General features: G+C 40.2%; 1 protein-coding gene and 1 long non-coding RNA gene across 3 annotated transcripts in view; one reads left to right on the plus strand and one right to left on the minus strand.

Annotated features, from left to right (window-relative positions):
• CAP2 (cyclase associated actin cytoskeleton regulatory protein 2) overlaps window positions 1-2,838 on the minus strand; it is a 69,483-nt gene extending 66,645 nt beyond the window's left edge. The window contains exon 1 of the mRNA XM_076330575.1: window positions 2,458-2,838. The gene's annotated coding sequence lies outside the window, so the exon portion shown is untranslated. The remainder of the gene's footprint in view (window positions 1-2,457) is intronic.
• Window positions 1,670-22,860, plus strand: LOC143156705 (uncharacterized). Of its 2 annotated transcripts, none has more exons than XR_012994671.1 (3): window positions 1,670-1,823; window positions 9,136-9,273; window positions 22,332-22,860. It is a non-coding gene; the product is annotated as an uncharacterized LOC143156705 (long non-coding RNA). The 2 variants fall into 2 exon arrangements; XR_012994670.1 differs by lacking the exon at window positions 1,670-1,823 and adding an exon at window positions 1,923-2,013.
• Window positions 22,861-23,838: the final 978 nt, after the last annotated feature.

Consider the following 23,838-nt stretch of genomic DNA (forward strand, 5'->3'; position numbering starts at 1 on the left):
TGTGCAGAACCACAAAGAATATTTCTTTAACATATTTGGCAGTCCACCATTCTTCTCTCTAGAGTTCAAACCTCTTGCAATGTTACTGTCGCTGGCAAGCCACAGATTGAAACATGGAAAGATTATCTGACTTGATCCAGGTAGTGTTGCAAGTCAATGTCAAGGCTGGGAGCTGAATACAATTCGTCTGGTTTCCAGCCCTCCTTGCTGCACTCTACTACTTTTTGCAATACCTGCTAATTCAGATTCCCATGAATTTTAGTCCTGGGGGAACTGTAATTCTTTTTTTCCCCCTAACTTAGGGTTTCCAATGTATTTTAAATGGTTAATAAAAATTATACACTGGGATTAGAAAATCTAATGATGGGGGGTTAATATATGTAATCTTAGTATCCTTGCTCCTTATGGTATATCAAGAAGCACCTTTCTTCACTAAAGTGAGTGCCATAGCTGACAAAGAATAATGAAAACATGTCATAGGTTGGTTCTACTGTAACAGTAAATAATGCACATCCGCTTCATTTTTATTTAATTGAGAAAACATATTTTATTCATTACATTTGGAGTTGTGCCTGTCCACCTTCCACATCTGAGCAGCATTTGTTTGAGGGGGAAGACGCAAATGAATCGTAAGAATATTCTGAAGACTAGCATTTTTGTTATGTCCAAGACCTAAAAGGGCCATATTGTTGTATGTGCCTGGCTTTGCTGCAGAAGGTGGGTTGCCTTTGTTCTTGTGCAAACTTGCTCAAAATAGAATCAAACAGTGTTATGAAATCCTTGTGTTGAAAATGTATAGAATCAGAAAAAAGTTTATTATCATTTGCATAATAAGTAATTAAAAGGAAATGCTAGGATAAAATTTGAATAATGTTAGGATATCCGACTCACAGTAATGTCTTAAAAGGCCAGCTTTGAGAGTACTGTATTGAGTTTCAACTCATTCTATCTACCACTTTGCTATTCTAAATAATTTTTAAAGTTACATTTCTGAAGTAGGACTAGTTTCCTGCCTATAGTTTCACACAACAATGAAACATGGTAGTCCATGAACCATTGCCACTTTCACCTGGCTGAGAAATAAATTAATAAAAATTTGCAGTATTGATCCCACCCTGCCCCCCCCCCCCCGCTAAACAGACTCCTTCCAACTATTTCCTAATGGACTGGCCTCTGTGTAGGTTTTTTTCTGAAAACATTTTCCATCATTGGAAAACAACCACATTTAGATAATGCATATAAAGAAAGCCTTCTTCCCCAGATGGTCTTTGTTTTTAAGACTGCCCCTACGCGTTATGAAATCTGAATTTTACTTGATAAAAATCCTCGCTGTTTATCCTGTAATGCTAAGATACAGATCTATAGCAACCCTCGAAGCAAAGGACAGATTTCACATTTTTAGGTGGGGTCATGACAAGTTCTCCTCGGCTTTGTGCTGGCTGCGTCTCTGGGGGAGTACTCCTTTCAGATGTCAAGTTATTGCAAAATGCAGCATCTCAGCTTCACAGTTCTTCATTTCTGCCTTCCTCCTGCCCCCTCTAAACGTCGTCTGTATTTGCAGAATCCCTTACATATTTTTATATAAAGGTATATATTCAGTCTTCAGCTCTCTCACCCTAAGATGCTGTTTAACCCTTTTCTCTGGGCTAAACCTGTAGGCTATTCAGTCACCCCCACCACATACCTCTGGCTCCAAGCGCTGGAGGAACCAAGGACTCGGAGCCCAGCTACCCACCAGCAAGCACTACAGCTGCCTCCCTCAAAATTAGATCATCTTACGCTGATTAAGAGAGTTCAAGACTGGCATCGCTTGAGAGAGTCAGGTCTGCATAAACAAGCGGAGGGCATTTTTGATAACCTGTCGGAAAGCTGGGCTGCCGGGATCCGGGGTGGGGGCTGGGGCACAGCCGAAAGCACCCCCCGGGAGTCATTCACGGCTGCCGCCGGCGCTGACCACGGGCTTGGCGGAGGAGGTCCGGGTACAGCCCCAAAGAGGATCCCTCATCTGCTGTGGTATTTTGCTCGGGTTTCCCCCCCCCTCCGATTAATTCCTCCCCGCGGCTCTTTGCACTTATCACCCGGGGGGGATGGGGAGGCTTTTCGTGCGCAGCCCGGCGCAGGTGACAGGAGGGAAGTTGAGGGGCAGACCGGGGTACGGGCCGCCAGCACGGCCGCGACCGCGGGGCCCTGACCCAGATAGCGCCCAGGGCACTGCCCGCTCAACGAATTACGCTGCAGCCCCCGGCCCGAGCCCGAAGACGTCCCCTCATCGCCACCCCCCCTCCCCAAGATGTCCGCTGCCGCCGCCGCCGCGGCCGGGCCCCTCCGCGCCACCGCCGGCGGGAACGCACCCACGGCCCCGACCGCGCCGGGCCCGCCCCAGCCTGCCCGCGGCCGGGGGGGGTCGGGCCGCTCCCCGCATCCCGCCCCTCCCGCCGCTGCCTGCTCTTGAGTTACCTGTTTTGATGACCCGTGTAGCCTTTTTTTTTCCCCTCCTCTCTGCAATGAAAATCCGTGGCCGGTCACTCACTCGCTCCCCCCTCCCTCGCCTCGCTTCGCCGCTGCTCTCCTTCCTCCTCCTCCTCCTCCTTCTCCTCCTCCTCCTCCTCAGCGGGAGCCGGTGTCAGTCAGTCACATCAGCTGCCCGGGCAGGCAGTGAGAGAAATGCCCAGGAGCTTCCGGGAGTGCCAAATAAAGACAAGTCCAGAAAGAGAGAGAGACGGTGGCAGAGATGGAGAAAGAAAGCAAAAAGTGGGTGGAGTGTGAAAATGGAGAGAGAGGGAGAGGGAGAGGTGTCTCTCGGCGGCAGTGCGGCGGCTCGGAGCCTGAGAGGAAATGGCAGTGGTGGAGCATCACGGAGGAGCAGGAGGAGAGTGCGGGCACCCAGGGTAGGGGCACCCACGGCCGCAGGCGTGGCAGCCCTGCTTGTCCATCGGGCACAGCTCGGGTGAGTGGGAAGCGAGCACCCCAAGCCACACAGGCCAGCCCATGCTGGGAAAGGAGAGCGGGGCCAGTGTGGAAACCGGCAGACCCCTCACATGGCAGGGGAGGCTGAGGGCAGCCTCACGTACACCAAGATAGTTCATTGTCTACTCTGAGCCAGACTAAACTGTACCAGCCCAACAACTGCTATAGCTGGGCCCACAGTGGGGTTACTGCCTTCATTCGGTACGGCCACGAAATCAGGACTTCTCCCAGTAGGCAAACCCTCGTGCCTAGGCCTCGTTTGTCAGGCTCTGCGGGCTTCACGCTAGTCCATACCCCTGGCCAAATGGGAGCATGGGTGTTTTGCAATTATATGGTGTTCGTCACCACATGGTCCCAAGGAGCATCTGATCGTCCACCTGAAATCTGCTGCTCCTCCAAGTATCAAATGAGGTGGCTTTCTGCACAGAAGTCTTGGGAGAAGACCATGAATTCACAGCCTTTAAAGGAGCAGTTTGCTCTTGAATGGAAAAATAATTCATTAGTTAGTGATAATAAAAAAGACCACATATATTTTTCAAGTCAACTATGTGGTTGTGCGAAAATCAGTAGCACTTTTCCCTATCATATAGCTTATTTTAGAAGACTTTGTGTTTCATTTCTGATGGTTTGACGACACCACTATAAAATATGGAACACAAGAATTTGTTTTAATTGTGCAGCAGTTAAATGGGGGCTGAGGAAAATCATATTTTAACAAGGATGCCATAGTTAACAGCCGCTCACAGACCTCACATGCCTAACGACAGCATTAAGGAAAAGCAAGCTGACTGCAAGGATCAGTCTGGGATCCAAACTCACTAGTGCAGACAATGTAATTGGCATCGGAAATTGCAAAAAATCAGTGCCGCAGCTTCCTGTACGCAGTGAAAAGAACTACTTCTCCTTGGCATGTATAAACAGCCAGATGAAATCAACAGAACAGCACAGGTTTTAAACCAGAGGGTCTTGCCAGATCTTCCAAAAGGGAAAAAGGTAGTCTGGAATTGAAGTCCTGATTGCAAAAATGCACAGAACACAGAAACTGCTTAAGAGAAGCAAGGAACAAACCCAGAAGATCTCTTTCTGGAAAGAAAATGCAAGAGGATTAAGAAACTGTGAAACTACTACATTTAGATTAAAGTTCAAGGTCCATATTCCATACATCTCAGAGAGAAAAAAAAAATCCAACACCTGTGCAGTGTCAGGATGATAAGTGGAAAGTTTAGGATGATAAATGCAGTTGAATTCCTGTAGAATGTCAATTTAATTTGAGAAAAATGTAATGTAGTTAACTTACGAAAAGTTTACAAGCTCTTACTGTAGGAGCACAGTCAAGCACTCCACATCATCCTTTTACATCACAGGCACGCGGAAAAGAGGGAAAAACCATTGGGCATTTCCTTTCCATGGAAAGTCTTCTGAGGCTACCAAACTGGCAGATGCCCTACATATCTAAAACAAGTTCCCTATAACACATCTTCACTCCCAACTTCTAGTGTTTTCTTCACAAAACAAATAAGTTCTTTTTTTTATTTTCCAGGAGAATGTTGGCAAACTTAAAAGGCTAAGACTAAGGTAAAGGGAATAACAAGAAGTAATAAATTTAGTAAGAAGGGAAAAAAGGAAGATTCAGTAATTGTAAAGTGACCTCGTAATACAGAGGAAACCCAGGGGCAAGCAAAGATGTAAGATCATAGAATCATAGAATCGTTTAGGTTGGAAAAGACCTTTAAGATCATCGAGTCCAACCGTTAACCTGGCACTGCCAAGTCCACCACTAAACCATGTCCCTAAGCACCACGTCAACACCTCTTTTAAATACCTCCAGGGATAGTGACTCAACTACTTCCCTGGGCAGCCTGTTCCAATGCTTGACAACCCTTTCGGTGAAGAAATTTTTCCTAATATCCAATCTAAATCTTCCTTGGCGCAACCTGAGGCCATTTCCTCTCATCCTATCGCTAGTTACTTGGGAAAAGAGACCGACACCCACCTCGCTACAACCTCCTTTCAGGTAGTTGTAGAGAGCGATAAGGACTCCCCTCGGCCTCTTTTTCTCAGGCGATGCAGCACCTGAAAACATTAGAGAAGAGAGCCTTGCAGTTTCTATATAAATAAAGGTAATCTTAAAAGGCAGTTCTATAAAGAACTTTGTAATTACTAACTCAGGCCGAGCAACAGCCCCCTAAAGAGAAGAAAGGAATGAGAGAAGTGCAAATTTTGGACTTTGCAAAATATTGTATGTGCAAAAATATTGACTAGATAACATGTTATTGTTTCATCCCATCAAGGAAAAAGAAGGCTTGGACAGCAATAAAAAATAGGTTTTGAAAATGCTTGGTGTTGGCATCAAGTGAAACACTGAGCAAGGAACGACTGGAAGATCAGACTTTGGGGCCGAGTCCTTTGCCCTCAGTCTAACAATGCATTCATATATTGGCTTAGATTTATATGCAGAAAGTACATTGATGCCAGCAACTGCCACATTAAAAGCTGTAAGTTTTTATTTGTATACTTTTTTTAATGGGGACAGGATCACCAAGTTCAGGATCACAACATTCAAAAAACCCTTATAATTCTAATTTATGCTATAGTCCTCCTGAAATTATGAGGAGCTCTTCTTATGCAAGAAGTGCAGTAATAGCCCTCTTGTGGGAAGTTACCCAATTAAAACGTAGTAGCTCGTGGAGCGCAGTGTATGCCATTTAATATAACTTTATAATTTTTTTTCATTTTACTTTTTGGCTTTGCTGCTGCAGACAATCTGTGCCAAGGCTGGTATGCTTTATTCCCTTTTATAGAAGAATGTATTTCTAAAGTTGTGCAGGGATCCCAAAGTACACGTCAGAGGCTGTAGAGATAGGCTGTCAAAATCTCTATGGAATGACAGCATTGTAACCTACTTAGAAGAAAATACTGGTGCATCTTTTATTTGCATACATGTTTTTTTACAGAAGACGACTGTTGAAAATGTTAATGCTTACCTTCCTAGTATTTGTTGAAAATGGACTTTAAATGTGTATGATTGTAAAATTTCCCTATTGTTACAAGTTGCATCTAAATGATTCATAGATGAGTTTGGAGAAAACCACAGATGTTGTCGCTCATTTCCTTGATTTCATGAAGTCTATCTTTGCTGGGGCAATGCAGAAAATATTAATATTAATTAAAATTGCACAAGCACTTATTGATGTCAAAATAAATTGGAATACCATGTGAAAATCTTCATAGTGTGACCTGCTGGATCTGCTTAAATAATATTGGAGTGCATTCAGGGCATGTCAAGATGCCTTTTGCTTACCAAATCTGCTGTTTAGTCTACAGCATTTGAAAAACAGCATATAGCTAATTAACTAAATGGATCTGTGAAGGGCGCTTTGTGGGTATCATCTTGTACAGATCAAGTGTCAAGACACGCAGGAAAAAAAGGGAAGATTCTGCCAAAGAAGTGGGCTATTTCTCCTCTTTCAAACCAGTGTGAAATAAGGCTGAATCTGTCATCATTCAATCTGATCACCTGTAAAATAAGATTAAGGCAGATTCAAATTACATTTAGTTTCACAGATGTCACTCAACTGCTTTTTTCTCTTGTCTCTGTATTCTCTTTTATGCAGTAAGCTCTGGGGGTGTGGACTCTCTTTCATAATTGTACATTAATTAGTTGTATGCTTCTCTTTAGGCATGGCAACATAAAAAGTTAAATAATAAGCACGTGCTTATCATTAAGTATGTGAGTAATGGCATCCCTGTGTAGCAGAGCACTTAGGCATTCCAGTTGTATTTAAGCAGCTTGTCGCACAGGGATGGAATTACTCACTTGTTTATAATTCAGTATATGTTTAAGGGCTTTGCTGAATCCAAGGGGAAAATGTCCTGATCTCACAAATACTAATCTTTGTGACTACTTTTACTAATGGTAGTTTCGTGGTTTAATTCAGTTCTGTGGAGCTGTTCTTTTGGGAAAGCTACTCGGTGGATTTTGTAGGCTTGGGCCCCAGTTCTGCTAAGTATTTACATTGCCCTATCTATTTATTATCATTAGATACAGGCTTCTGTTGTATTTTTGCTAAAAATCCTGTTTTATACAGTACTGGGTTTTGATACACATTTCGAGTGACGTTTCATGTTTTTCATTTAATTACAGTCAGAAATTTGCAAGGAACTTTTAGTGAGGATGATTTAACTGAGAATCAGAGAAGGAAAGCAAAATTTTCAAGTGTGTGAGTGTAATGTTATCATGTCATCTTGAACTACTCTTTTGCTATGTATGAAACCTATGGAAGCAGTAGTCAGAAGGAATGATGAAGTCTTACTCATTGGTCAATGTTAGTTTTCCTGTTTTAGAAGCGTTAGCGTTTCTGTTTGAGCTTCTTAGTTCCGTTTTGATCTTTCTTTCAATCTAGGCTGCAGGCGATCCATTAAGAGACTAGCAGTGTCCTCAAGTTACCAGGTGATCCATTAAAAGACTAGCAGTGTCGTCAAGTTACGCATCAGTGCAACTAAACAAAGTGAGATACTGCTTCCAGTAGTAGTTGAATATACAGTTTTGCTTTGACAGAGTTTCAGGACAGCTTTACCGTGATGCTGGGCCACCGTTCCAGCCCCAGATGTGAGCTGTGAAGCATCTTAGTAGGATAATTGCAGCTGGTTAAATGTCTGTGCTCTTGACCTTGTCATTGTCAGTGCTTTGTAATCCAGCTGTGTCTGAGGAAAATGCAAGCGTACCCAAATACTGCCAAAAGTCAAAAACGACTAAAAATTATTTGTGGTCTTCTTCATGCCACAGCTTCTTTGACTCATTCAAAATGTTCCAGCATCCTTAGGAGCTTCAGTCACCTTCAGAATGCGTGAATGGGTCAGGCATGAAAGTCTGGTGTTTTAATCTGTTTTCTTGAGGCTGCAGTTTTCTCTTACTAGATGACATTCTTTTCTTTGGTGTCTGCTGCTGTTTCTTTCACCACCATGTGTATGATGGCATCAATGTCATGATCAGAGCTTGTCAAGGCTTGCTGCGTCTACATCATCAGTAAAATGCATCAGTCCTCTTCATGTACTATGCTACCAATGGTTAAAACCCCTCATCTAGTGTTCTGTAAGAGCCATTTCTCCTTATTGCTGAGGAAGTTCTGCCATGGCTTACTTTTTTCCCAGTAAATCTAGATTGCAAATATTTATTCCAGCCCCTAGAGGCAGAAAGCACAGAGTCAGCTCTAAACTTTTTCCTGGGACAACTTAGTAATGATTTCCTGAGATCAATGTTCTTGTTGCGTAGGAAAGCTCAGGCAGTTGGTGCAGCAGAAGTGCTGAAAAATCCAGACACACAGAAAATACGATTTTTTTTTTCCTAAAAAGCTTGGGATATTTGAGATTCTTTTTGTTGCTATTTCTGAGATTTTGGGGAATAATCAAGGAATGAATTCAAGGTTTACTATACAACCCACTGGGCTAGAAACTTAATTTTTGTTTGAAATAATTACACAATCACCCAATTCTAGGAAATGGTGCTTTAAGGAAGACACCAAATTGTGCAAGATTTGTGGTAAAATCATATGAATTGATAACTTGGTGACATAATTTTTTACAGAGAGAACACTTTGTAGAATATAATCAAATAGCAATGTGGGCAGACAACCAATGTGTATTCTAACAGTTACATATTTAGTGTTGTTCCAAGCACTTAACTAGACTGTGCCCTTACTCAGACAGTGGTTCATAAGTAGCATGACCCCAATTCAGTCATTGCAGACCAAGTAAGTCAAAGAAACCCCCTTAGAGACAGAATTCCTCTGTTTGTTCACAACAGTTAATTTGCTACTGGGTGACATTTGCTACCCGCTTCTGCTGATGCTGTACCTAGCTGTTTTTGTCCACCTCCAAGCTCCTTTGCGCTGGATGGGTGAGGTGTGGTGGAAGGCAAGATAAGCACTCAGTCCCTGTTAGAACAGTTCACTCAGGCAGAAAATAAAGACGTTTAGCTTGCAATATTCACCATGCTTGGGCTCATCCTGTAAGGACCCACTTAGCTATTGACAGATATCTTCTGTAAATACACTTACTACCCTAATATAGAATAGAGGGGGAAAGACCACACGTTTTGAATGTGAGTCTTTGAAATCTTTTACTTAGTTCTTGAAAGATACTGAGGTGATTTATGCTTTTCCAATACAGAACTGGAATGCCAGGGGCGACAGCAGTGTGAATTTTCTTCTGCTTCTTCAACCTCTCCCTCAACGAAGGACTTGAAGAGTGAGGATATCTCAGTTTTATATCCTCCTGCAAAATGAGACTGCTGGCAAGGATCCCTAGGTACAGTACATTACTTATATTAATATGCAGTTTTGTCAGCCTAAATTACTATTTTACAAATGATGACTACCTAGATTAGATATAAGGAGCTGATCAGGCACAGCAGCACAGAGCCTAGCACAGTCATTTGCTCTACCTTTCATATTCTCCATGGCAAATGGAGTGGCATCCTTTTATTTCGCAATATTCTGAGAGCTTTTTAAGACCAGCCCCCCTTTCTGAAATCTGTTCTTCTCAATACATGTTTTTCCCATACAGCTGTGGCAGAAGGATTTCCTCTGTTGAGTAAAGAAGGGTTTGTTCTTTTATAAGAAAGAACCTTGTAAGTATAAAGCCAAAAAAGGTTTTAGGATAAATCAAGCCAAGTACTGGAGTAGCCAGATTATCTTCCTGTCTTCCTATTTTTTTTTCCCAAAAAGGGAAGGAGGAAACAAAGAAAAGGAACAAAATATATTTAAATTTAATGCCTAAAATGGATTTGAAGGAACTGTAAATATTTCACACTGATGGGAAGAAATCCTGGTTCTCCTCAAGTCAATGAGCATTTTGTCACTGACTAACAGGGTCAGCACTTCACCCTACATTCTGGATTGATGTTTCACATGAATAAATGTAGGCCAATGATTTAGGTATCAGAAATAATCTTTTTGTTTCAAAACTAGTTGTTTGCTTCATTCTTATTTTCTTGCTTTCCTGTATTTACACAGGCTCTGTACATACTGCACTGTATTTCTAAAAGCTATCATTTTCTTTGGAAAAGAATATTGTTTGCTCTCCTGAATAATTCATCTTGGAGTTCTCTTTTAATCCCCCATCAAATGTGCCATTCTCGTATCTTCATAAAGGAAAAGAAAGGAAAACAACACTCTAAGGCCGATTTATGAATTAGACCATGAACATTAAAAATATATAAAGTGTTGGTATAAATAAGAACTTCAGTTTAGATTCTGGTTCAGTTATATCAGTACCTCTGAAGCAACACTATTGGTTGTATGCAGATTTCCACTAATGTAACTGACTTATGACAGAGGATGAAAAAAGGAGCATAAGAGAGAAATATGATGAAGATTTGATATTTGGCCTTGAGCTAATATGGCTGACAATATATGTAGGATTTGAAGGACAGAAATGCTTAGAGTACAATATAAATTCAACAGTAAATACAATGCAATTTATAATATTTGTGAAACAACCAACTAATAGTTGATAAAAGAGCTTTTTATCCAAATTCCTGTGTATTCTATTAGGTTAAAATATAAATATTTTAGATGGAAAGGCAAGAACCCAGAAGCACCTTCATAGATGTTGTGGTTTAACCTCAGTCAGTCGGCAACTAAGCGCCATACAGCTGCTCGCTCACTCCCCTCCCCCCCAGTGGGATGGGGGAGAGAATTGGAAAAGTGGATGTGAGAAAAACTCATGGGTTGAGATAAAAACAGTTTAATAATTGAAATAAAATAATAATAGCAATAACAATAATAATGTAATAATGATAATAATAATATACAAAGCAAGTGATGCACAATGCAATTGCTCACCACCCGCAGACCAATGCCCAGCCAGTCCCCGAGCAGCAGCCCCCCCCAGCCAGCTTTCCCCAGTTTATGTACTGAGCATGACGTCACATGGTATGGAATGTCCCTGTGGCCAGTTTGGGTCAGCTGTCCTGGCTGTGCCCCCTCCCAGCTTCTTGTGCACCTCCAGCCTTCTCAGTCAGTAGAGCACGGGAAGCTGAAAAGTCCTTGACTAGTGTAAGCACGACTTAGCAACAACTAAAACATTGGTGTGTTATCAACATTGTTCTCACCCTAAATCCAAAACACAGCACTGTACCAGCTACTAGGAAGGAAATTAACTCTATCCCTGCCAAAACCAGGACAATAGAGAATCTGTGGCCCACAAGCACTTGTGAGGTCTTCCATTAGATTACTGTTATAAATTTGATGTACATGTCAGATTAGCGAGAGACCTTTCAGCATCCCAGTGAGGTTCAGCTCCATCTTGTCCCTCTGATTGATAGGAGGTCATCTGCCTCTACAGCCCAGCTGCTGAGTGGGGATATTTCCAGATCTTTGTTGTAAGCAGCTCCAACTCATTTTCCCAGTAGAAGATAGAATCAGGCATTGCAGCTCCTATAAAGTGTTGTTTCAAAGCTGTGTATCTTGTGGTGTTTAGAAAACATTAAATGGTAATAACCCTAATAGTTGTGTATCGCCATGAAGAATGTATTTACAAAGTCAAACCAGTATTAAAGGCACACATCTGTGCCACAGCATAGATGAGCTGACCAATCCTGAAATGTAAGCGTCTTGCAGCCACCAGCTTCATTCAGCCTGTAATAATCAGCCAAACCTGTTTTGCTTACCTTTTGGTTGCCTCGGCATGGTTGAGTGGTTTGTCTGTGGCTTCTGTGATCTCCTGTGTACGTACCGTAATGATAAGCAGTTAGGGGTTACATCGGGGGACCTCAGAGGTTGCATTTCATCAGCAGCGAGGAATGAATTGTTGAGAGTTCTTTTGTATAGCACTTAATAAAAGGAAAATAAAATGTGTTAGAGGAACAATGGAGTGAAATCTTTTGGGGAAACAGAAGAGAAGAGCGTCCCCACATTAGCATTCTTGGAACCATAGGCTGATCTACATCATCAGTTGTGGTGAGCAACACATATAATCCCCTCTTCCCGAATCATCCATCAGTATTTATAAGGGTTCACAAGTGTTAATGTGATAATGTTTAAGAAGTTGAAATGTTCCTGAAGTGTAGCCCTCCCAGGAATCCTCATGGTATTCATAGCACATCTTCCTTAACCCCTTTTTGTTTAGTGTTACTGAACAAATTTGGTAGAGAACCTGATGTTCGAGGTTGATTTGTTCATTGGTTGTCCTGATTTTTGTGTGATACAGGTCCCCAGCCAAAAGGTTGTATGTCTTGTATGGTCATTTACTGTTCAATTAATAAAAGCAGAACAGAAGGGACTATTATTTGTTTGCTTTTACTAGTGATTTTGACATTTGTTACTACCTTCGTCCACTCTCCTGTTGTCGTTTTGGATGTCAGTTCTAGGCCATTAATCACAACCTTTTTAATGTCTTCATTTTCTGAAATGCAAATATTCATATTCAGGAGTACAACCACACCTAGATTCAAAGTTACCATGTCACGTTTCTGACTGTTGGCTGGATGCCAACAAATAACAAGCATTAGAACAATTAGTTTCATGTATGAGTAAAAATACACATACATATTCATGTTTCCTAATACTGACCAGGAAGAGGATGACCGAGCAAAGGCTCAGATCCTCAGAGGTGTTTAGGTCTCTTACAACAGTACATTTCAGTACAGACACTAAATAGAAGATGCGCAGTGCCAGTATGCATCTATATGTGTCCTGGGGCTGTTTTTAGCAATTGCAAGTTCATACAGGAGCCTTTCTGAGCAAAACACCTGCTGATTTGAGTCCAGTTCTGTTTGAGGGAGAGGCTTAGGTTTAAAGGTCTGTTTGTTCCAGGATGATTGAAGTCAACACAAGTTTAGCCATTGATTTGAAAGAGCAGGTGGCAGTCCTTAGGGGTCCACTCCTGTTCCAGCTGAAGTCAACTGAGATGTTACCTTTATTTAATAGGAGGTAGCTGTAATTCAGCAAATAATTAGCAAAAATGTCAGTAAAAATGTCCTTAAACCTTTGTGCAGCTGAATCAGCTCACCTTTGAAGAAAGCTTGTCTCCTTCAGATGTTGGGGCTATTGACGGGAACAGCAGTAGCAGCTGCTGGGGAGGGTTGGGTGTGCGTGTGTGTGTGTGTGCGCATATGCATGTGCATGCATGCATGCGTGCGTGCGTGTGCGCGCGCGTGTGTGTGTCTTGCACAGCAACCTCAGTGACTGTGGATTTCATCTCCCACGCTCCACCTGCACAGGGCATGATTACTCAGTGTCTGTACAGCAGCGGTAGATTCTGCCTGGTGTTAATACTTGGTTGAAAAGCAATCACAGTCTTTCTTTTCCTTTTTAAAGTCTTTGGATGCTAGGAATGCACTTCCAGCCCCCCTTCATGAACTTCAGAATAGCTGGGAAGGCGTGATTGCGTGCAGAAGGATAAGTACAAATGAATCAGTATTGTATTAGGACTGGTTTGTCATGTTATATATATACACATAGGAGTGATCTAGTTTGTATAAGGAATGCCAGTACTACTAGTCGTAATAGTTTCTTCTCTGTTGTCGTTATACACATTGAACGGGAGAGTGTGCCATTAAAATACCTGATCAAGAACATAGAAATATCCCTTTTTCTCTCTTAGTATTTTTCTTTGCTAATACTTTTTTATTTTGTAACTTTATTTAAAGAAAATAATCAGATTAGCTTTTCTTTAATTTTATTTATATGGTATATAGAATAGATATATACAGTGTATAATAATTATATAATGTGTGGTAGATATGATATAATATGTGGTATATATCATATGGTATATAACATATAATATATATAAAAATCTATCAGAGAATCACAGAATTGTTCATGTTGGAGGGGACCTCTTGAGATAATCTAGTCTACCACCCCTAAATTTTTTTTTCCAAAATTATTTTTCATTTCGGCAAGAGGGTCCTGCGGTTTCTTCTGCCTTATTTAAACCATTTATATGATGTACCTTAAAATAATGAAACCAAAGATAAATATATAAAATATATAAACTATATAAAATAAATGCACTTTTTAGAAAATTTTAAATCGTTTCATCCAAAAGAATGATCACAAAGTTCAACAGCGTAAGCAGCTATCGCTCCTTTGGAATTAATAATAATATGATAACTTATAGCATCTACAACTCTGAGTTATTCCATGATTCTTTAAAATCATCACTCTATGTTTTTTTTACCTCTTTAAAAACTGGTTTGATCATTCCATGTGTGAGCCACACCCTGAAAAACCGAAAGGCTTTGCACACCTAATTTGAGATTTAACCTAGTATCAGTGTTAAACCTGTTTCAGTCTGCCATTCTCTTGCTTAAACTGCTGTGGAACTCAAGGGTTTCTATTCACTTGTTTAGCAAATCAATGTATTTATAATCTGCAGTGGCTTAGAACTTGATTCCTGCAGTCCAAGGTGTATAGTGTGCTTTTCTTCCACTAAAAATAATTGGGAAAAAAAGTTCACTGACTTCTTCTTCTTTTCAAGTGCATTGAATAGAACAAAAAGGGCCAGCTTGATAGCACTGTAAGCTAAACTCTCATAATTGTGCTCAGAGCAGACAACAGACAATCGGACCTCCTCACATAAACCCAGAAACCGTCAGCCTTTCACTTAAGTGCAGCTGGTTTTATGTGCTCTTGCTGAGGTTTTCAGCAGTGGTCACAGTTGCTGATCATCAAGAACTGGACTGATACCACCCCTGATTGCTCCTAGACTTCTGAAAAGGTTTTGTGGGAATTAAAAAAAAAAAGGCTTATTAATTCATGTTGCTTTAGGCTATCATGATGCTACAGTCTAAAAGATCCCTAGCTTTAGAGCTGCAGAATCCCTGGGAAGTTCAGGAGCCTGACTCTGCGGTGACCTTTTCTGAAAAAAAGGTCAGCATGCCACAGACAGACTTGCCAAGTCAACTGCTTTTCCCTGTAGACTAAAGCTTTGCGATCTTATCCGCAGATCTGTTAGGAAACTTGGCCGAGCTACTGCTTTTTGTTGTTTCAGGCACAATTTGTGTGTTGAATGGAGTTTCACACTAAGTGAGAGTGATTTCAGTACAATGGAAGTAAACTTAGCATTGAAAGTGCTTAAAATTCGTCCTGTGGCTCCCTCTACATTATCTCCAAATTTTTATTATTTTAATGCAGATTTCCTAGATTCATTCATAGGTTTTGGTTCCGTACAAATCTCACTCTCCCATTTTCATGCTGCTTGTTCTTTTGTTCTCTCAAACTTGAGGGGGGTGGGACTTACTTGGTACATTAGGGAATGATCTTCCAACGGTTTGAATTAGCTTGGGATCAAAAAATAACCTCATTACTGCCACCTCATTATTGCTACCTCATTATTTCCTATGCCAAAGAGCTTTTAAGCATTGGGGTTTATTTCCTTTATTTTAGGGGAGCATTTTGGGGGTACAAAATCTGGACAGGCCATTACCAGCTAAAACAGTCCTAGAAATGTTTTGACAGTTGGGGGTGGCTTGGGGTGGCAGTTTTGCTTTGACAGTGTCTTGGGGTTTTTTGGTTTTAATTGAAGATTAAATTTGGGCCAGAACAAATATGTGCTCTTCCCATCCTCTTCCTTCAAACTTCTCTTTGTGAGATAAATAGACATTAATACTGAAAAGACTGCAGAAGCTGAAGATTTTATTGTATTAAACCTCTCTGGTATCATATTTTCCCCTACTTTCCTTTATCTCTGTTCATTTGCATCTTAGATTAGGGTACCTGTTTAGGGTAGAACTGTGTCTTTGCATAGTATTAATCAGCTAATGTATCTTTGGAGACAATTACGTGAATTTTTCTGTTAATATTTTAGAAGTAGTCTCTTAACCTGTAACAGTTATTTTTACCTATTAAATGTTTCAGGACAGATTCTCAGTTCTGCTAGGTCTCCAGACCTGTACAGAAAGCTGCAGAGATCTGCTGATTTATAGCCATTGCACATCTGACCCAGCATTCATGCAGATATTTCGCTGAAATATAATCTGAAACTAGGAATGTGTATGCTGCTAGTGACTTAAAACTTTATTTATGTGACTACGGTAGCAAAAATATATGCCAGTCGACAGTGGCTTCTATATTGGATATTGTCAGGTCATTGTCCAGTCATGCCCACACAGACTCCCTAATAGACATAGAATTCAGACGCTGGACACAGATACAGCATTGGAAAGTGGGAGCTCTGAGGTTGCACTGACAGGGATAGATGAATCATGGACTGATCCGAGTAAAAGATGTTACTCTCTTAATTTTTTATTAACCTCAGAAGCCTCAATCAAGGTACTTACAGCAGAGTAAAGTATGAATACGTTAAATTCCTGTGTGAGTCACAGACCAAATCCTGTGGATCAAAAGCTCAGTGGCTGAACTTTGCACTGCGCTTTATAAGAATAACTTGCACTTGAGAGTCCCAGTGATACCTGTCACTGCTGTGGGTTCTGTGTTCAGACAGCTCTGCAGTGTTGCAGCTTGGCACCAATATATTCACCTAGAATTTGTTATGTGCTCTAAGGAATAACTTGTCATCAAACCTGTATATCAGTAGCTATATATGTAATGAATAAAGATAGATTGTTCTCATCCATGGCAAAAAAGCAGGGAGCTGTATGTCAGTTGGCTGTTTAGTTGTTTTATGATTCAGTTGGCTCAATTGACTCAAATCAGGTTTTATGATACAACTGGCTCTTCAGTGTTTTATGATACTTTTCCCATCAAGTTCCATTTGTTTCAGAAGGGTGACAGATCTGAATTTGTGAGACTCCTGTCCTTTGGTATTATGAGAAGGACATAGTGAGATATTTTGAGTCTGGCAGCACCACTGGCTATTTTGGCTGGTGTTGTGCAGGGTGAAATGGGATTGGCCGTTACTAGCTCCATGCGTGTGTTGTAGCAGCAAACATTTGGTTGTCTCTGTGGGTTGTATCTACTGACAGTACACTTGTGGTGCTGTCCAGAAAAGAGGAGGGAGACTAGTGGTGATGCATAACATAATGCTCAAATTTATACAATTGCTGTGTTTCAGTAATTGAGGGAATGTTGGATTTTACAGCATGATCCCTGATCAGCTGTGAAACTCTGGTACGGCTTTATGAAGAACTGAAACTTTCTAGCAATCATTTTGCTTATATGCCACAACTTTTTACACTTTTTCACAACTTCTTAAATAACCCATCTTTCAAAAGTTATGGATTTGCTATGACTAGCCATTCATAAAAAGCCTGCTACCTTCTTTTGTCTGAAGAGAAGTTGTTTAACAAACAGACATTCTGCATTGATCCACTGTCTTGGCCAGGTAAAAATGGCCATTAAAACTGCAATATTCCAGCTCAAGTATTTTGAAAGAACTTGTATAATCTGCTCCTCTCTTTTTAATGTGAAAAAATGTCTGTATTTTTCTAGCAGGTTTTTTTTTGAAGAACAGCCACAACAGCATGTCACAGGACAAACTCAGTGAAAGCTACACAAGGGTAAAACCTGGCCCACTGATACTGAGTTTATTTGAAATTCCCCTCCTGCACACAGTCATCTGAGGCATTTGGGTTTGCAGTTTTGCGCTACCACACCTGTGTTAGTTACCTGGCGAACACATCTTTTACATTCCACACGTTGTCTGGCTCTCAGTCCACACACAGATGCATGCACGTATATTCACACTGCAGTGAGCACACATGATCAAACAGAACTGATACTGTGCAACAAAACACAGTAGAAATGTTGAGGAAAAGGCTATGTAGAAAAGACTTTTAGACAACTGTGTTCATCTACGTGTGTGTAAGTGAAAACAGGCAACTTTGTCTCAACACTAAAAGAATTTGTTGATTAAAAGAAGATAACCAATATGCAAAAAATGTGTGTTGTATGCATAAAATGAATGTGTTACCTATGTGTTTGGTATTCCATAGCATATGTGAGATAAAATTCAATATGCAATTAAGTGAAATTGTTTACTATATTTGGTTAATTCTTCCCATTCTTTCATACCTTAGTGTTCGATGATAGGGATTCAAGTCTGCGACATCTGTTCTTGACTTACAGTCTGTGGCTTTTAGAGAGTTACAAATGTTCATTTGCAAAAGCTACGTGGAAATATGTATCACATGTAATATAAACGTTGTGCAGTATCCACGCTGTGTCAGCTCTGTTAACTAGATGCTGACACTAGATTTATTGGAAGATGAGACTTGAAAATTAACCAAAACAAAAATACAGGCCTTCTCTCCAAGCACTTGGAGGTCCTTGTGCCCTCATAAAAGAACATTTAAATGGACTACATACTTATGGAATTTTGATATAATGATTTTTTCCAGAGAAAACTTTGTTTCCAACAATGAAAAATGTGGTGGAATATGTTCCTTCCATGTTTTATTTCTTCTTAGACAATTTTTTCTTCTTTAATGAACTATTTACTGGAGATGCCATTTTTTACAATAGACATATTGATAATTTCAAATGCAAATTTTCGCAAAATCATCTTGATTTTTCTGAAATGGAAACTAGTTGAAATATATCGTGAACATTTTCCTCCAGTGGTTTCAAGTCTATCTAAACACAGGCTATGCTCACTATTATTCCCTACTGCCAATATTTGATACCATAGTTAAGGTTATATCTTTAAAGCTGATAGTGATTGTTCTGTGAGTTAGCAGCAGAGTATTATTGCTGTTGATACAATACATTCATAATTTATTGCGTTGCTATATTGCTTTTATGATTGTCTCTATGAACTATCTTCAGGATTTAGTTCAGTTTTAATCAGAGAGGCAAAGCTAGGCAACCCCTGTCTTATATTTCTATTTGAAAAACAAAAAATCAGCAGAAAAACTTTTACATAGAAGAAACTAAAACTGGGTGAAGAATCTACAGAAGCAAGCTTTACCTTAAGTGAGCTCATCCCCCTTGTATCCTTTTACAAGCAGCAGAAAGAGGCTCCTTCTGACAGTAATTCAGAGGATTAATTTTTCTAGAGAAAAGTTAGGCCTGTGGAAATGACTTTCAATTTTCTCTATTAGAAACAAGTTCTGCTTTGCTCCAGACTACAGTATTCAGCACTGGTAAAACACAAGACAGAGAATTATAGTGTTTGGCATCATCAGATAGTGCTTGTCTAATTCATTGCAGGAAGGGGAGGACATATATCCTATTGTCCTTTTTTTTTTTTAATAGGGAAAGTACTTGAACCCATTGTTGCCATTAACTTGATGCAACCCTAGATATAGAAAGTGATTCTATATTTTGTATACTGAATATATAATCCCATTCTCATTTCTCACTGTCAAAGATATCTAGTGATCTCATGTGGAAAGTTCAGAGTGCTGTGTCACGGTCAGCATATTTGGTTTCTTTGGAACTAGGCAACCCCAGCTTACTCTATTCTAAATAACAACATTTCTTATTAATAGGGTTCTTTTTAGAGTATTGATAGTACTTGGCAGGTATGGAGGACTGCGTGTGCTAGATGATGGCCTAGTTAATTGTGGAATTTGATTCTCCTTTATTTCATGAGCTGACTTGCAAATTCTTTCTCTTTTTATCAGAGAAGCTTTTTGCAAGCACAAGAAACCAAACTGGGAAGGAGCCTGGGATTTTTGTTCTTAGGTCTGGTAACAATCTCATGTCTTGCAAAGATCCCACGGCTGTCCTGACTTGAGGAGTGTTTGAAAAGATCTGTTAATGCACTTTATTAAAACCATCTAATTTGAAGACAAGACCACAAGACTCGACCCAAAGTTCTTTGAAGGTATCTGGAGAGCTTTCAGTGATTTCACCGCTGTGAAGAAGGCTACTAGACCCTTTGAGAGGGAAACAGTTTTCAATTAGTATGAAAATATCTGTGGTTCTGTTTAAAACCTCTCTTCCAGCCTCTCCTTTACTTTATCTTGCCAATTCTATGCTCGCTTCTCTCCTGACCGCTGTAGTGACCAAATTGGTTCTTAAACTCAAACTGCAAGCTCCTTTTGGTGTTTTTCAAAGCTTCGGGATACCGTTCCTTTCTCCTTCTAACAATTTTAGAATGAGCAGCCAGATCCAGAAGTCCTTTTTCCTCTCCATGTGCCAGGAGTTTCAGAGAGGAGAAGGGAAGAGGATGAGCAGAGGAGCCTTCCTCCACAGTGGTAGAGGAGGGTTCCTTTCTCAGGCACTTCCAAACATGTGCCCCGTTCTGCAGCCTGGCGCGATGTTTATAAATGGATTTTCTGAGTTCGTGACCTATTTCAAAGCAAGTGCTGGATGCCAACACATTTTGTCCTGGCTCATCTGTGAACAGTGGGCACCTGTTGCACAGAAGGTTCTTCACCCAGGCCTCTCCAGCGGGTAAATCTAAGCTTCTATCTGGATAAGAAAAGGTCTTGAATAAAAAGGAACAGTCCTGGGTGAATCAGATAGAAACTTAGATGATATTCAGATAAGATCTTTGGGGTTTTTTTAATTATTATTTTCTGAACCTTCAAGCATGTTTATTCAAGTGACATTGTTAAAAGGCAGCTTGTAGAAAACCCAGTTAGGATTCCATAACTTTTAAGTGCCTCACATGGCCAGATTTCATTTTACTTTTGGCAAAATATGGAAAAAAGGAAGGCCGATAGCTTTAAAATTTAATTTTGAGTACATTTAATTAGATGGCAATTAGATTTTCCTATAACCATTCAGGTTCGGGGCAAAATTTTACAAAGCCAACATAACATGAAAGCATTACCCGCTTCTTAAAGTGCAAAACAATGCATGAGAATAACCACCAGGTGTGTGTCTAAACTGTCACGCTGTTAAGAGGAATCTGTGTATAAAGTTTTTTTTCTTGACCATGAAAGTCAAAGGATTCACATGTACCAAAGTATGTTTCTTAAACATACATAGAGTCTTTTCCATGTCAGTTCCAGAGGCTGCAGTCTGCAAGAGTAGTGTATGGATTGGGGATGCTGTTGGGCTAGTGATTCCAAATTGTAAGCTGAAATTAGCTCAAATTTCTTCTAAATTTCAGAGGTTTTGCACACAGTGGGGGAGATTGGGCAGTGCTTAAGAGAACAGAGAGCAAGATACATGAGATCTGTGAAACAGCAAGAGGTGAGATTTGATTATCTGATCATGGATCATTGTATTTTTACCACCTTGGTGATTTAAGCACCATGCTCTCCTCCTCCTCTCAGCTTCCCAGCATTCACCAATAGCCAAAGGAAATTTTCAGTTTGGTGCACAAAAATCTTGAAAGGACTTGGATGAGATTCCTATTAGGGCAGAAAGAGGCTTTGGAAATGTGCTGTCATCCCATCAGCCCACAGAAACACTCCAAAATGCCATATTCTGTGGGAGAGAATGGAAAGTATCTAGAGCACCAAATGTGGCAGCTGGAAACGATTTAAAAAAATACACAAGATGGGTAGGCCAGTAATGTTATGAGGGGTAAGAGAGGCAGCTGGGAGATTTAAAAGGGAAGGCCTGAGAGCAGCTGAAAGATGCCAGCAGTCTGTTAGCAAGAGTGTCTGAGAGCTAAGTGGCTGTGTGTGACGAGAAAACATGCCAAAATGGTAAGAGAAACAGCTGGAGAAAAACAAAATTTCAAAGCCTCTGAAACAGGGATGGATATGCAAATTCTGCCAACACTATTGAATGAGTAAATTATTTTTTTTTTTCTCTCTGCTTTCATAAGTTCCTTTTGTTTTCACAAATGACCTCTTTCTGCAGAGTATGCAAGAATCCTTTTCTGCTGCCTCCTCGTCCTCTTGATCTTTTGGGTTTTGGTTATTTCCTCCACAGAAAATAGGTATCTCTGAACAATACTATTTCACTTGTTAATAGTCTCGTAAGCCATTTTGTTTATTTTTCTATTTCCTGACCTTATCAAGACTTTCCCTGCTTGTCATTCTGAATGTGAAAACCCCTCAGTGGAATACCATTCTCTGTGAAGAAAATGCGCTGGTAGCAGTTGATTTAAATAGTTCCAAATCTCATTCTGGGTAGGACCTATAAGATTTAGATGGCTTTGTATTCCAGAGGGCTATCTGGAGGAGTTGGCAGGCTTGAAGGGTCTGATGAACAGTCTCTAGAATTTGGCAGGGTCTAAAACAAGTTTGTAATAAGAACGTGGTGACTTTGGAAAGTAAACTATAAAAGTGCACAGTGGGGCAGATTTTCAAGGCTTTATGCATTACAATTGCACCTGTATTTTTGCATGTATTTTATTATACATAGAGCTTATAATTTACTTGCATCTGATCACATATTTGAATCTAGTCTGGGTGTGTGCATCGGTGATGTAAAGACATATGCCAATATCTGTATACAGTAGCGTGTTCTTTACCTTTGAAATTGTGGCTCTGCTGTTTTTCAGCTGTGAAAGCAAGAGACAGAATGTGTGTACTTTTTTTTTTTCCATAGATCGTAAGGAACAAAGAGCTTATGTGAAAAGAAGAGTACAGGAGAAGATCTTAATAGATTCTGTCCCATCAGAAACTGAAATACAGCAACATGAAAAGAGAAAACATGCTGTCTAGCTTCTCTGAAGCTGTTTGCTAATGACCTCCAATGAACTAGAAGATGTTAGGGAGCGTAGTCTCAGCTTGAAGCCTGAGAGAAGAAAACATAGGCAGAGAGAAGGATGCAAAGAAAGTGAAAGAGAGAATGGAGATAGTCAATAATTATTTTCCAACAACAAAAAAACCCTAATCAGGCAGCAAATTTTTGATAGCTTTCATGCTGCCTGACCTACAATGTTATGTCTAGGCCAATAGGAAAAAGAGCAGCAGTTTTGGAGGGCATGAAAGTAGACTCACAGAACAATAAAATAATAGAGCAAATTGAAAAGGGGAGAAGGTATAAAAATGCAAATTAAAATATATTAAATTGAGCATTTTATAGAAGATATCTGAATGATTGCCACTTATTATTGGTGAAATATAACTCGTTATGTAGCATATACTAAATATTTTAGTAAAATAATAGGGTCAGGTCAAAAGATTTGCAATCCAATCTGTTAAAATACCAAATGAGACAGAGAGAGCTAGAACATTTGCCAGGGAAAGTTATGCATGTCTGGCATAGGGAAAAATACTTGGAATGAGTGAGAAGAAATGTTCATGGTGTAAATTAATTGTTTTCAAAGAAAGCATTTAAATTAACCTTTCAGATACCTGAAAGCCTTTGACTGTGTATTTTAAAAGAAGATCTTTTGTTTTGGAAACCCTTGACATTATATTCCCTAACAGGAACAATTAACCAAAAGCATAAACTTACAAGAAATTTTACATATAAGATCTAGTGTTTCACTTTTTATGCTTAAGTAAATTCTCTCTTGGTATAAGAAATTTCAGCTTCCCTTCCTCATTTTCTCCATGATTAGCTGCAGACTAGGCAACTTATTATTCTACATTCTGCTGTAAATATAGATGGCCTCTGTTTTTTAAAAAAATGAGTTTATGAGAAATGAGTGCAGGTGCACTTATCTGAAAAGAAGTGAGATAGTGGATTTGAGAAATAATGGGGGAGGCACTGTCCAACTGTTTTTTCAATGCAGTGCTCTTGATAGTTGAAATAGCTCTGCCTTCTACATGTCCTGCTTTCCAGCCTGTAGGTTAAGAAGGTCTTTGCCAGTGGCTTTGCACCACCTTGTGACTTAGGAGAATTTCCCCCCCAAGAAGGCTGTCCGGGTTGATGTAGCTGTAGCCCTTGAGAAAGAAGGAAGATTTCAGTTGCAGAAGGAAGAACGGTTTGCTCAGTTACATTTTTAATTAAAATGAGGCAGTGGTGGAGAGACTGAATTTGCAGGACCTCCTACAGCAGGAGCATGAGCCTGTAAATCCAGACAAGCTGCTATGAAGTGTACAAACTAGAGATGCGCCTAGGTGGCTCCATTTAATGGAGTGTAATACTTCAGTTTCGTAGTTGG

The sequence above is a fragment of the Aptenodytes patagonicus genome, chromosome 2 (genome assembly GCF_965638725.1).
Source record: "Aptenodytes patagonicus chromosome 2, bAptPat1.pri.cur, whole genome shotgun sequence".
Taxonomy (NCBI): domain Eukaryota; kingdom Metazoa; phylum Chordata; class Aves; order Sphenisciformes; family Spheniscidae; genus Aptenodytes; species Aptenodytes patagonicus.